General features: G+C 33.6%; 1 protein-coding gene across 4 annotated transcripts in view; it reads right to left on the reverse strand.

Annotated features, from left to right (window-relative positions):
* The window catches only part of LOC132703895 (rho GTPase-activating protein 100F), a 254191-nt gene extending 238891 nt beyond the window's left edge, over positions 1–15300 (reverse strand). For 2 of the 4 annotated variants that reach the window (XM_060673414.1, XM_060673415.1), the window contains exon 1: positions 14961–15300. The gene's annotated coding sequence lies outside the window, so the exon portion shown is untranslated. The remainder of the gene's footprint in view (positions 1–14960) is intronic. The other 2 variants (XM_060673411.1, XM_060673412.1) reach the window with 2 other exon arrangements.
* Between the last annotated feature and the right edge of the window lie 967 nt (positions 15301–16267).

The following is a 16267-nucleotide window of genomic DNA, read 5'->3' on the forward strand; positions in this document are numbered from 1 at the left end:
TTCCAAATTTTTGAATGTAGTAGTCATCAGTACGCTGACGACTTTAGATATCCGGATGATATTCACAACTCTAACAACTCTAACACAAAGATGATGATTTGTGGATGCAAAACAGAAATGACGAGTAGCAAACGATACTTTAACATTCTAGTTGGCGGTTTGATAAATATGTATAAAATATTGCATAAATCATATTATAATCTTAAATCACGCATTTGCATAAAAGACTAATGACATAAAACTTGAGCTTTGTGGCGGCAGTCCTACACTCTCCAAAGTCAGTCAGAGGTTTCAAAACTCAACTATGAACTGATCACGTATCAGATAGTCAGATGAATTCTGACTGACTAAATTTGATTCAAAAATATAATATTGTTAAGCGTTGTTTCTATATGAACTTATCAAAAATGAAGCTCCTTAAAGCTTTGTTTAAAAGATCTTTTAGTTACAATGCCGTGAAATGATATAACCAAATTCTCCCAACTGAAAAAATCTGGGTAACATTAAACACATACTTCTTTTTTATATATATGTTTTTTTTGTGTCGAAATAATTATAATAATTAAACACGAATTTTATTTCAAATAGCATTATAACAAACAAACAATGTAGCAACTAACTGGTTGTGCCGTCGACTGGCGCAGTCTAGCTTAAAATTAGCTACTCTACTGAACCAATGCGTGGCACAATAGTACACAACAAAAGTTAAGCAGTTAAGCACCGTGTCATCAATTAAAATATTTAAAGAATTTTGATCCCATTCATATTATTTTTATCCCCAAGAAGTCATAATAAAAGTTTTGTGGGGTTTAACTTTTGGATAGTTCAAAGTTCGAAAATCGAGATTTATATTTGTTCTGCTTCCATCATCAAAACAATAATAAATTTTGAGTATCGTCGCCAAACGCTTGAATTTTACAGAAAGTTAATGATTTTTGAATGAACGAGTAAACACAAGAAATAACAGAGGACCTAAAATTGACCCCGATAGCACCCCCGACAGTATTTGCGCCTGATCGGAAAATTTGTCACTTGAGGATACTATTTGCTATCTATTATCCACATATGATAGCATGAGCCTAAAAGATTCATCAGAAAATCCGTCATATATGAGAAGTTGATCATTAATTGTATGGAAAGCCTTCCAGAAATCTAACAGCACAAGAACTTATGCTTATCAAACGGATATCATTATATACTTTGTTTTATTAGAAACTTTGGGTAATGGTTTAAAGTACGGTGATAGGTAATCCAGACTATTTGCATTTGCTTTAGCGCCCTATTCACTTCCGTTATTGTTAAAAGCTTAATAGAAGATTGCAAATTATTGTTGTCGACACAAAAAGTGTTTTTTTTTCATTGTAATTGAATAAATATATCAAAATAATTATTTAAATTATTAGGATCTGAAGGTCTGTTGACTATAGTACTATTTTTTTGCAAACTATTTTAAACCAATAAACATATCAAGGTATTTTTTTTCCTTCGCATCATAGACAGCGTGAAGTTTCTTAAAAAATTATAATTTTTTCATTCATCAAGATCCTTTATTCTTTTACATTTCTTTAAAGCAGTGTCTCTTTGTTTATGGGAGTTTCCTTAATCTATTGCGAGTTAATGTCATAGTCAAACTCCATAATATAAACCTTATACCCATGCTTGACATAAACAGCAACTCCACCGCCCAATCCGAAAATTGCAAATAGGAATCTCAAATGGCCCAGAGATCAGTCTCCGAGAGCCACGTGTCAGGTATGAACATTATATCAGAATTATTGGCACCAATTATACATTTTAATTAATTAAAGCCATTAAAAATCGATCTTACATTCAGATCAAAGTAAATATTTACCAAATGCTAAGAAAATTTGATTCGTTGTTTAAGATAATGTATTAGGTGAATACAAACAACACCACAATCCAAGATAAAACAGACGAATAATGGTCGTAACTATTTAACTTTAAAAACAACATATAACTGAAGAGGAAATAAAATATTTCAAAACCCGAAAAAGGAAAAAAAACAATATTATATTGACTACGTTAAACATGAACCTATATTACTTACATATTTATAAAAACCTATTTAATCAGTTTTAGTGACTAGTCCTCCTGTGGGTAATTGGATGAACTACTATATTGAAAAGTGTATTGAATACGAATATCGCAATCTCCAAATGTTCTGTATTCTGAATTGTTGTAACGGGCATTATTTATTTATTTACTACGGCATTATGAATTATACCCAAGCAGCACATAAATTTTGTTATTCGACTAAATAGTTATATATTTGCCATATTGTTGCTTCCCTAAAGAACAAGTAGTCGAATTAAACTCGCCAAGGTCATCAATATGCTTTAGAAACTGATATATTTTATTAAAGTGCCTTATGACACTGATTAATTAAGGCATTTTTAAAGGCTTCTTATCAAATGTGTTTAAACATGGTTATAAATCAATGTATATAAAACTTGGATTGGATGTTTAGATTTTAACAGTTATTTAATGATTCTGTTTCGACTACAGCGTGCCCTATCAAATACAAAATACTACAATATTCCGACTCCTATATATACAAGCAAGTAGTAATAATTTTTTAATTACTGGTGTAGGGTTATAAATTTAAATTTAACAACGGAGATGCATTTAAATCCAATTGGTACATTAAACATAAAACTTTTGCATTTCTGAATTTAACTGAATGGCATAGTTAGAATCCGAACTATTATTTTTATACGCCCTTTTGTGTTGGTTAATTTCTTAAATGTTCTACCTGTTTATCCGATATAAATTTTGGGCCATGTTCCACATTTCAACTTACTGACTCCGGATTTTTGAGTTTTTCGTAATTTAGTTTTATTATTTTATAAAAATGTCCCATGGTGTTTTCAGTTTTAAAAGCAATCTTAAGATCAAATTTAGATAGATGTTTCCCATTTTTCTTGGTAAGTTCTCCTTTGTATTTTATTGTTTTATAAATTTTGGGTTTGGTGTTTAATGTGGGATAGATAGAGTTCAGCGTTATTTGAAACTGCTTTTTAGTTATCTATCAAAGAGAGGCCGTAACCATTGTTAAAAGCTACTTGTTTTGTAATTGTTAATATCGTTTCAAAATTTTCTGTGAACAGTGCTATATTAAATAGTCTGTGCATAAAGGCATAATATGCAGCCCTAGAAGCTAATAGAATGAAACTATATAACTTCATTAATACTAATCTATCTTTTAATGCGAATTTGAAATTCAATCTATTGCAAAGCTAATTTTTCAAAAAAACTTCCACAGGCTACTGTAATGATTTTTAGAAAACTTCTGGATTCCTCCTTAAGCGAAATTGCTGACGTTTCGCCAATCATCCTGTTGGTTTCTTCAGAGCTTGGCTGAAACTGGCTCGTATTTTACTCTGTACCTGCTTATATATTGCTTGAGCTTTTGATATGTGCTCAGTGATGTTTTAAATGTAAGGAAGGACCACAGTGGCAAGTGTAGGACTGCTATTGGAAGTTTGTGGTGAAGTGTATTTTTTGATGGAACGTTTAATATCTTTAATGTGGAAATTATTAGAGAGAAGAGCAGAGATAAGGTGTTTTAGTTCTGTTTTCAGTGACTCGGGCTGAGCTAGTTTTACGGTTCTGTAAACAAGTGAGTTGATAACCGATGATTTTTGGGCCGAATGGTGATGTGAACATGTATTAAGGTATCGGTCTGGGTGCGTAGGTTTTCAGTAAACACAATGACCCAATATCAATAATCAGGGGGGGGGCGATTTTCTTTGAGCCCATTTTAAAAAGAAAACTTCATATGAACATCTGTCCTGAACGTCTTAAATTTTGAGATTCAGCGTGGTCAAATTTTCAAAAGTAAAATATATTTCCATAATATCTGTAATACCACTTTAAATATTTTAATGAAATTTAGCACACATGTACTGTGCATTAGTGAACCACAATTTTTTAAAAGACACTAGTGGCTGGTGTACGCAATTTCACATGTCCATTTTGGTAGACATTGTTCGTACGCCATTGATTTCTCTTAAAATAAAAATTATTCCTTAAATTTAAAAAAAATAATAAAAACTTCTTCTCTGCATGGTCATACCAATTATTATGATTATTATTTCTTACTTAAGTATTTGTCTTTCTGTTTTATTAAAATACTTCAAAAAATTGAAGTACGAATACAAAGTACGTATACACTGAGGTATATTTTTGAAATCTTTATAATTATTTCTTACCATTGTACCTTGTGTTAAGACGGTTGTTTGACATCATTTTATAAATTCCATTTTTCGCGTCTTATTAATTTGTTGTTTAAAATAATCGAGCATTGTAAATTTAAAAAAGAATGGTTGAATTTACTAATGAGGAGTTGGCAGATATGTATTTTAGGTATGGTTTGGCTGATTAATAGAGTCATACCATATAGGCGAACATTTTCAAATGTACATAGAAGGATGATTGAGGGCAAATAATCATGTAAAAGGAGCCCATCGGAATGCAAGAAGTCCAGAATTGAAAAAACAGTTTTAAATTCTATTGATGACAATCCTGAACTCATTACTAGAAAAACGAAGAAATACAATTTATAGATGATGCTAACTTTTCCAGAAATTTAATCAAAAATTTTCACAATAACCATATTTGGGTGGATTAAAACACCAACACCAACAGTTGTGGAATTTAAACCTCAAGAACACAGTTTTCGGTAAATGTTTTTGCTGTAAATGTTAGAAATTACTTTATGGTGGCCCTTTTTCCTACCAGAAAGGCAAAATAACCAAAATGCATGCATGACCCACTTTAGTGTTGCAGTAAGAGAATATTTAAATTACACATGTAATAACCGACAGGTAGGTCGAGGCGGACTTCAACCATCGCCCCCTAGGTCCCCAGAATGAAATAATTCAGGCGTTTTCTTATGGGGGCATCTTAAAAGTCTGGTTTAAAGCACCCCAGTTAACACTGTAGAAGAACTGAATGAACATATATATATGAACACTAGAGGTATACTTCAAAGAGTCCGTGACAATATAGGAAAAAAGCTGGCCCGTGTATCCTTCAAGGTGGAGGACACTTTCAGCAACTTACCTAGTTTCTATATTCCATTCTTTTTTTCAAAAAAGTTGCTATTTATTTATTAATTGACAAAATTCATTTAAATTTCATTAAAAGTGTAAAAGCAAAAAGGACAGTCTTCCAATTTTACTTTATGAAGGATACTAGTTCGTAACTAAAAACTAAATATTTATTGTTATTATTATTAAAAGTTCTCGATATAACCAGTGTAGTGGCGACCTAATTAACCAACATATTATTTGTTCATAAGCAGTCGTGGCACGCCACTGATTTCCTTATAATAAAACAATGACATATGCATTCATTTATGAGCCAAATTGATCTGTTAATTTTTTTTATTCCGTTGCACGCATTTCACTTAAAAATAAAAACTAATTTCTCTGCTTGCTGTCAAATTAACGATATTGTTATGACCATATGGAGAAAATATTTTTATTTCTTTAAGCGGAAACATCGGATTGAAAAAAATCAAGAAATTAAATTTCGTTAGAAATGATTGGAAATTGAAAGAATAATTTTTATTTTAATAGAATTCAGTGGCGTACCATCAAAGTCTGCCCAAATTGACAAGTGAAGTTCTATACACTAGTACTATATATTTCATGTATCTAAAATGGTATTTCAGTTACTAAAAAACTAAATTTTATTTTTGAAAACTTTACGACCTTGTGTCTTAAAAGTTAAGACGTTTAGGACATATGTTGATATAAAGTTATCTTTTTAAAAGAGACCCTATAATCGCCGCCCCCTTAATTATTGACACTGTATCCAATTTAAGCGAAAGCTTGAGAACTTCTTTAAGCCGAGATCAACCATAGCATCATAATAGCATATAACAAATCATTTTTGTGGACGTTATTATCTTATATATCTTATATCTAATTTGTTAAAGTCCCATACAACACAGGTTGATTCTAAATGAAACGTTTTCAATGCTGCTATCAAATTATTTTATAAATATTCTGTAATGCTATTTTACCCCAATAACCTTTTGAAACGATACTTGTAAAATAATTTTTTCTACTCCCGTCTGTAAAACTGTAAAATACCTAATTACCCACCGTTCTAGCGCGACGGAAGCTTCACTTTACCACGTCAGTTTCGTTTTCCGGGATTTTAGCGCACGGATCTGGGAGCAATCGGATGTTTTCGGAGATATTTCCCACGCTTTAAATTTTGACGTTTGTCAATTCTGACAGTCATGTTAGTGAATGTATTCGTGTTGTTTTGCGAAAATGTACCCAAAAACTAACGGTCGTAGTATACAACACGTTCGGTAAACTTGTTAATCACTCGCTCCGCTGCTCTCCGCTCGTGTCAAATTAACTCGTGAGTCAAATGCCGTGTACCGCACTTGTTGCATAATATACTATTATGGTATTGTCAAACAATACAGAAATTTTATTTAGGACCATCACTGGCCTGACTCACAGCTCTATTAAAAAACTGTTACGTAATGTTTTTATAAAATGGTAAATATTGTTATATAATTATCATGGGCTATCAACTTGCGCCTTTTCCACAAGTTGTTATATAGTAAGGTACACGACAATTTTCAGCACGTTTGTGCTACTTGGGCAACGAATATTTTTCATAAAAATTGCTTTCTAGCGAGCCATCAAACGAAAATTAACAAACAACAGACCTATCTTTGCAATTCTTGATGAATGAATAAGATGGAAAACGGTTCATCCTAGCTATATTGATCTTTTTCCGATTTTATAAGAAAAAAGTTTGAAAGTCGACTCACAAAAAATTATTACGCCTTTAACCAAAAATTTGACATTTGACACTTTATAGACTAAATATAAAATTTTCCATTTAGGAAAAAATTTATAGGAATTGTTATGATATGTCGTACATCAACGCACGTCGATAACCGTTTGAAGATCAACCGATACTAACTAAACAGTGGGGTTATCGATTTTGATTGATATTACTTGTCGTAGAGTGATAATTCGTAACACGAAATTATAAACTTCAGGACATTCTTCCCGGCAAATCCATTATGTCTGCGCCAATCCCCTTTATTATTAATCGATATTTTTCTCGTCAGTCAGTGCTCCGAGAACATTAAAAAACAATTTGCATTAATGGGTTTTTTACATTTGCCCCATTGGCGAGCTTTATATACTTCACTCCGCTACAAATGGGTCGTGCTGCAATACAAAGTTTATTTCACAGAAAAAATTGTCTTATGCGAGTATTTAACCGTAAAACAGGCATCTATTTAATAATAATAGGGCTAGTTACATTATATAAAATGAACTATACTAATATGGAATCGAATTTGCTCGCCTAGAACGTTCCAATTCAACTCGAAATAAATGACAATATTAAAAGTTCAAATGGATCACCCAGTAAAGATTGTTGGGATGCAAAATACAATTTTTTTAAAATTATACAGGGTGACTCAAAAAATCCATATTTTGTTTTGAATTCGTTTCGAAATTTTTCAATATTTTTATTAATAATAATACAAGCCTAAACCTAATAGTTTTCCCATTATTTTAGTTTAGTAATTTAGTGATCAATTTAGGAGCTTTATGTGAAAATGTAGCCATTTTTTTTCTTATATTGCTACTACCTAGCTCTGTAAAGAATACAAGCTTTCTTGACAAATAAGGCGGCTGATTGGTTTTTGATATTTTATAAGTGAGAAAGAGGAGACGTTTCTATTTGCGTATACATTTTATTAAAAAAAAAAATTAGTTTTTTCACTTGCAAGAAAATTACTATAGCCCCTTTATTTTATATTAGCATTATTGGAAGCTCACGTGAAAGATATATATTTGGATCATTTTAAATGGAAATTTTTCGATTTTCTTATTATTATTTCGAAAAGATAATACACAAACGGGCTTCTTCAAGAAGTTGATAAAATTGAGATCCAAAAAATGTGGTTTCGGCGAAATGGATCGATAGCGGTGGATTCATGTTAAGTAAAAATTACTAGTAATCGAATTCAAAAACTGCTGCTTCCTCAATTTCCGGTAAAGTACACCAAAGTTTATAAAATTCACCGACTTCCATTGAATTTGCACAGAAAAACGTTTTTTCGTTATACGAGAATGACCTTAAAATCAAGCACTGGTGAAATTATGTCTGGTGAAAAGAAACGAAAAGTAGATGCAGATCACTAGTTTCAAGAAAAATCGACTAAAGAATTCTTTTTTATCTTGAACACTGATAAGCCTGTTTGTTTGCTGTGTAATTTAAACCATTTCAGTGATGAAAGAATTCGATATAAAGAGGCCTTGCTCAACCAAGCATCCTATGCTGCACTCATTGACGGGACAAATAAGACTAAATCTAAAAGCTTACACAAAACATAAATAAAGAAAACCATATGACAATATTGTGAAAGCAAGTTTATAGGTAGTTCAAAATAGGCAGTTGGCATGTTTCTCAAAGGAGAGTTAATTAAGGAGCGTGTGTAAGAGTTTGCAATGTTTTGTATCATGAAAATAAAAATGAATTTGAAAAAATTAGTTTCTCAAAACAGAGTGCTATCCGACAACATTGACTGACCGTATGGCTGGTGTTCCATAGCATTAGACCAGAGCACCGGTTTGTCCGAAACAGTTGAATTGGTTATATTTTTTCGATGTGTCGATAAAGAATTAACTGTTACTGAGGTATTGCTGGCTTTACAGGCGCTGCCATGGTCACAAATTGTTGAGGGTATGCACAGATGATGCACCTTCTGACAACTGAATTAAATGTGCAAAAAGATTATTTGATACTCTGTCATTGCATTATCCACCAACAAAATCTGAGCTTTAAATCCCTTCAAATCCAGAACGTAACATATTCTTGTGAAATGATGGCTAAGCAAAGGGAAAATGTTGAAACAGTTTTACGAGCTGAGAAATGACATAGCGGATTTTAGGTAAATAAAAGATGAACCACTATCTGAATTGAGTGACCCAAAAAAATATGTGACTTAGAAGGCCATTTGAGTGATTTAAATTTAAAATCAAAGAGAATTAGTAAATGATTTGTGTACCTATTTAAAAGTATTACATAACAAAATCCGTTTGTAGAAGGCACACATGCTTTCTGGTAACAGGTACCATTTCACCACGCTCTCTGCTTTGTAAAATATTGCTTATCGTCAATGTGTCGAAGAACTCACGTTGCTATCGAAATAATTTTCGAACAGATTTAATACACCTGCAAATGGAGTTGATCGAGATTCAAGAAATCTCATTCCTAAAATCTAAATTTGAAGACGTTGGGTTGTGGGATGTCTACAAAAAATACCTGAATGAAGACCATTTTCCGGAACTTCAGATGATATTCTCAAGAAGATTGATTTTAGCGACCAGTTATTTTCAATGATGAGAGTTAATAAATCAAAGCATCGTACAAGGTTAACTGACGATAATCTGGAAACTTCTACATTAGCCAAACATCGTGGTTTGTAATAATTCCAAATCTCACAATTTAATTATAATATTGAACCTAATTTTATTATTTTGTGTACTAATAACATTGTCTTTTTTTTTTCGAAGAAACTTCCACAGGCTACTGTAATACTATTTACAAAACTTCTGAATCGAACTTGCTAACGCTTCGCCAATCTTCCTGTTGGCTTCTTCAAAACTTAACTGAATCTGGCTCGTATTCTACTCTGTACCTGCTCATATATTGTTTGAGGGGGGCGGAGCTAAGAGGAGGAAAATGAACATTGTCTCGGATGACTGATTCCGACATTGAAGACTGGTTAAGATTGTTTGGTTACTTATAGATTTCTGTAGTTTCTCGGATTTTTCGCTGCTAGAAGAATTGACTACATGCAAGAATTTTAGTTTTATCGAATAAAGTTTTATGTCTGGTGTCGTGATGATTTTATTTGCTTTAATCTTAAGACTCTTTCATGTTCTTTGAGTCTAGGTGATATTTTTCGCCCGGTCTTTCCAATGTATTATTTGCCGTATATGCATGGAAAGCTGTAAACTCCTATTATTTCAAACGGAAATTTGTCTTTGATGGATAGAAGATGTTAAGAGATTTTTGGACAAGTGGCAAATCTGGTTTTGATGTCATATTTCTTAATAACTTTTAAATATCCACATATGTGATGTTTTGAATGTAAGGAAGGACAACCGTGGCAAGTGTGGGGTTACTTTCGGACTCATTGCTTTTAGAAGGTTGTGGTGAAGTGTATTTTCTGATGGACCAATATCGAAATTATTAAAGAGAAGAGCAGATGTAAGGTGTTTTAATTCTGTGTTCAGTGACTCGGGCTGGGATAATTTTACGGCTCTGTAAAGAAAAGAATTGACATTAATGATTTTTGGGCTGGATGGTGATGTGACGATGCATTCTTCATGTATCGGTCTGTGTGCGTCGGTTTTTTGTAAACACAATAAACCAATGTGAGGTCTGATTTTCTATTAACAAGAACATCTAAGAATGTAAAAAGTATATTAAGATGTACAGAGTGTACAGGATGGAAAGTCGTATTACTTCATGTCTTTCCATCGCTAAAAATTATGAACAATACTTTTAAACGCGGCTTGCGAACATATTTGCACATTTTAGTTTTGCCCACAACATGTCAAAGGTTGCACATACCGGCTATAAAATTTAATTTTCTAAACTTTCGTTAGTTACAGATTATAGGCAACTCGATTAGTAATCTCTTTATATATATATCTTTTGTCTTAGTTTGCCAGAATAGTTTTTTTATGCTTATAATATATAAGTTTTCATTTAATACGTGTCTACGTGTCTGTACACGTTCAGTTCCTGTGTGATCGGTTTTTCATAATCACTGTGTAGTCAATTTGAGTCGGTTCGATTGATTGGTCTTATTTAGACGAGACTTGATTCGACACACTTGAGACTGTAAATAAAGGGTAGTAAAATTCTTCATCGAAATTTCAGGAAAAAATATTTAAGGAAAAGCTTACTCTTTAAAGACTGGACAAAAAATTCTCTTCTTCCAATAGCAAAAAAAAGAGGTATTGCAAAAGCTTCTTATTTAGCATAACTTTTATTTTGAAGATATACAAAAAAAAACAATTAGTTGAAGTGCTAGGAACCAAATCGTATGATAAAACTTGTTTCGTAGACGTATAAATGATATGGGTCGAATTAAAAAACAAAGTTAATGCCAATAACAGTTCTATAATTACAATTATACACTACCCAATACAACAATGTATTCACATATTTTATGTTTTAATTTCCTTACTACTACGCTGGACCGGTTTGATTAGTTGGCTCAAAAATGTCAACGCGCAGATAAAAATTCTAAAATTATTATTAAAGTCATGACCGAAAAGGAAGGAAGGAAGAAGGAAGTAAAGAGAAGAATAGAGATAGCAAATTCCAAGTAGGCGCAAATGAGACAGTGTGAAATGGTCCTACCTGGAATGTGCGTGTGTGAATTGAAAAAATTATTTTGGGTTGATAAGGCTGTATGCGATTTGTAGATTTAAAAATGTGATTGCATTAATAAGACCTGACGATTTTTGGAAAGCACACAAAAATATTTAACTTAAATTTATCAATTTCCCATGACCCTACAAAGAAATAGTGGCAAAATTCTTCATCGAACTGCATTTTGAATGTACCTGAATCTAGAGGATAAAGAATTTTACACTGTGGTTCGAAGGAAGGTTGAGTGCTAAACTCTTTTTACTCTGTCTCGAGTGAACTTTTTGAAAACTGGTAGGTGCTAGGAAGCCAATCGTATGCTAAAACTTATTTCGTAGACAAGGTCAGTTGAGAGTTGAGTTCTATAGAAATGATACGCAGTAAAAGGTACCTGGACCGGTTTGATTTACTATTATTAGTCATGACCATTTATCTTGTGCCGGCGTATAAAATTACTTCAAATGTACATCCTTAATTCAGTTATATACAGAAAACGACTCGGAATCTGAAAGTTACAGGTCCTATAAAACTTAATTTTTGTTAATTGTATCCCGGCAAGAAGAAAATTTAAAGAAAAACGGAAGAAAATAGAGAGAATTGAGAAATAGGGTAGATAAGTAAATTCCAATTAGGCGCAAATGAAATTGTGTGCAATGATGAGACCGGGAGTGTGAAATTTTAAACAAATTATTCTGGGTTAACAACGGTACATACGATGGGACAAAATCATAATGAAAATGTTTAGGAGTAGTAATGCAGAGTAGATTCGCAGGAAAATGTATGCAATATATGAGAGGCATCAGATTCCGTCCCTTAAATCATTGCAACAGAAAGAAACAGAAGAACAGAGAGAAACATTATGCCAGTTTCACAAAATCGGGTTTAGATTTAAAAATACGGCTGCATTATTGAAACCTGACGATTTGTGGAACCCACAAAAAAATATTTAAGTCAAATTCATCATTTTCGCCTAGAAAAACGAAATATATGTTACTTAGCGGAGACTTTATTCGATACCCATGACACAGTAAAGAAAGAGAGGCAAAAATCTTTATCGAACTGAACTGAATGTACCTACAAGAAAAACAATATCTATTTTACACTTTGGCTCGAGGGAAGGTTGATGTCAAGCTCTTTCGTACTTTCAGCAAAACACATTAAAGACTACCATCAGTGCAAGTGAACTTTTTGAAGATTGGGTAAATATTCTCTTCTTCCAGCGGCAAAAAAGGGGTATTGCAAAAATTATTTTGAATATATTTACTCAAAAAAAGTAGTTGAAGTTTTAAGAACCAAATCTAATGATAAAATTTATTTCGTAGACGACCCCTTATCCCCCTTATCAGTAGGATTTTTACCTTATGGAGACACCCAATTAAAGAAAAGAAAGTTAGATGGAATAATATAAAACCAAAAATGATGTAATTAGAATAGAGTGTGAATTAATACCAGAGATCAATTTGAGAAAATGTGTACTTGAAGTGGAAAATAATTATAAAAAACTTGGTACAACGTAAAACCATAAATTATATCCTCGAGTGATAGTGAAGGCACAGATTCAAATTGTTCCAATGGCCAATTTTATTTACTACGTATTCATTATTTATATAATCACAAATATACAGTACGAAATACAACAGAATGTATTTATATATTTTGTTTCAATTTCCTTACTACTATCCTGAAACAGTTTGATTTATTGGGCCAAAAATGTCTAGGAGGGGATAAAAATAATCGTAAATTTCAAGGCAAACCCAGAATTCAAAATTTTAATTTTTAATGGATTATATCAGGACTTGAAGAAATTTTAAAGAAAAATGAAAAGAAGTTAGGAGAAAAATAGGGGAAATTGTTAAATTCCAACCTGCAACGTGCAATTTTGAATAAATTATATTGGGTTGGCAACGCTGCATACGATGGGATAAAATCATAATGAACGTGTTAAAGAATGGTAATGCACAGTTGATTTGCAGTGAAGAAGTGAAGAAAAGAGACCCGACGATTTTTGGCAAGCATACAAAAATATTTAACTTAAATTAATCAATTCCCGTACGAAAAAGAGACGCACATGAAAAAATAGAATGAAAGGGTTGCAAAATTCTTCATCAAACTGCAGTTTGAATGTGTCTGCATCTAGAGGAAAAAGAATATACATTTTGGGTGCTAAACTCTTTGTTACTTTGTTGGAAGTGAACTTTTTGAAAACTGGAAAAAAAATTCTCTTCTTCTAAATATCCTACCACAATTTAGCTAAAAGAGTTGACCTTTATTTTGAAGAGGCTTATACAATACTAGTTGAAGTTTTAAGAACCAAATTATATGACATAAAAATGCGTCAATAAACCCCTTGTATTATCATCTTATCACCGGGATGTGAACCTTCTAGAATTCATATGGACCGAATTAAAAAACAAAGTTGGACGCAATAACAATTATACAGTACGCGATACAGCAGAACGTATTAAGATATTTTGTTTTAATTTAATTACTCCTGTCCTGGACCGGTTTGATTTATTATTATTATACGTCACGATCATTTATCGTGTCCCGGCCTAATTATGTTATTAATTGTATCAGCACGAGAAGTAAATTAAATGACAAACGTAAGGAAATAAAGAGAAGAATGGAGAAATAGGGGCAATCGGATTTAGATTTAAAATATTGAGAAGCGTAGTTTCATTTAAGAGACCCAACGATTGGTGGGACGGAGATAAAAATATTTCACTCAAATTCATCAACTTCGCGTTGAAAAACAAAATCTATATTATTTTGACGAGATTTGATGACTGCTCATTAGACTACCAACAGGCCATGAAAATTGGGTAAAAAATTCTCATCCTTCAGTACCAAAAAAGAGGTATTGCAAAAGTTGTTTATTTTTAAATATACTTATACAAAAAATAACAATTAGTTGAAGTTTTAAGAATCAAATCGCATTAAAAAACTTATTTCGTAGAGGACATAAAAAAATCCGGTAATGTACACTGCGATTTGAATTCTGTAGAAATGCTATGAGTCGAATTAAAAGTTAAACGCAATAACATTTATATAATATAAATTATGCGGTACGCAATACAACAGAAGGTTGTCATATAGTTTGTGCTTCAATTTCCTTACTCCTGCCCTGGACCGGTTTGATATATTATTATTAGTCAGGACCATTTATCGTGCGCTGGCCAATTTAAGTAGTTCAAATGTACCTCCCTAATTCAGAATTTGAAAGTTACAGGTCCTATGAAATTGTATTTTTATTTATTGTATCAGGTTGATAAGAAAATTTAAAGAAAAGAGGAAAGAGAAAAAGAGAAGAATAGAGAAATAGAGGAGATAATTAAATGCCAATCAGGCGCAAATGAGATAGTGTGTAATAGTCGTGCCTGGAGCGTGCAATTTTGCATAAATTGTTTTGGGTTGGCAACGCCGCATACGACCCAAGTTTGTGGGAATTTTGCCCCCTAAATTCGTAACATTAGAGACCGCACACGGGCGATACTTACCCGAGTACATTCATAATCACCTATTCCCGAACATGTCGCCCACTATTTTCCAGTGCCCGGGGGTGATACGCGGCACCGATTGCATTTTCGGGGTAGGAGGGGATCGGGGCGGTAGAGATGCTGCAGGCGACCCCAGACCAATCGATAGGCGGCACCCGGGCTCTTTTCCCTTCCCGAAATAAAAGCCCAGCCGCAGTACGACCCGGTAGGAAAATCCGCGGCAGGAAAATGTCGGGAAACGCGCCTCGATCAATCTCGCCCTCGCGGGGTGCGCGGGGGTTTGGAGGCGTACGCGTCGACCGCACCCGCGGGGTCCTTTGGGGCTTCGCACTGGACTCCGAATCGACTCGACCTCAAAACTTTTCCCGTTTACTAAATCGGAACGCGCGAGGGCAGCGACCACGAGACACGGGGCTCCGACGCCTTTTACTACGGCTCGGCCCCTTCCCTTTGCGAGAACAGCCGACGGCACCCGAACGCGGAGGTTGCGCACGAATTCGGGAAAAAAGCCGCGCGCGTGCACCCTTTAACGCTGCGCCGGGGGGTTGGAGGGATGCATTCCGGATCCCCAGCCGACAGGAATTTAAATAAACGCCGGGACCGGCGCCTTCGCCATTACGTAGGATGACACCGATATGCGCAAGAAAGCACAGGGATTATAAAATTGGAATTCCCTAATTTCGTTTGGAAGTATAGTCACAAATAGTCATAACCGTAATAATGCTATTAACATCTGCTCGGAGGCATTTTTGGGGTAAAATAAATCAAACCGGTTCAGAGTAGTAGTAAAAAACTTGAAACAAAATATTTGAATACTTACGAGGGTGGCGTAAAAATTTCCGACCTGACTAAGAAAAACGATGTTTTTCTTGGTCAACACACATTTCTCATAACGGTGCTCTAATTTAGTTATACCAGTTTTAAACATAGATTCCTCAAGGTCCTCAAAACACTGATTTACAGGTTCTATAACTTCTTCGTTGCTCTTAAATATTTTACCGCCAAGCAAATTTTTGAGGTTAGGAATTAGGTAATAGTCGCTGGGAGGAGCGGCAAAAGAATTACGCAAAGTTGCCAAATCTCTCTTCTGACAGTGGATTTTTATAGTCATTCACAAACTTTAGTAAATACATGTTCGCTATCATGAACAGGTTAACAAGAAATATGTAAAGTTTGGAGCGCAAAAAAGCGGTCTCACAATAGTATATTATGCAACAAGTGCGGTAAACGGCATTTGACTCACGAGTTTATTTGACACGAGCGGAGCGAGCGAGGTGTCACGATTACAATAAATACTCAATGAACAG

The sequence above is a fragment of the Cylas formicarius genome, unplaced genomic scaffold, assembly GCF_029955315.1.
Source record: "Cylas formicarius isolate icCylForm1 unplaced genomic scaffold, icCylForm1.1 PGA_scaffold_6__28_contigs__length_40554024, whole genome shotgun sequence".
NCBI lineage: Eukaryota > Metazoa > Arthropoda > Insecta > Coleoptera > Brentidae > Cylas > Cylas formicarius.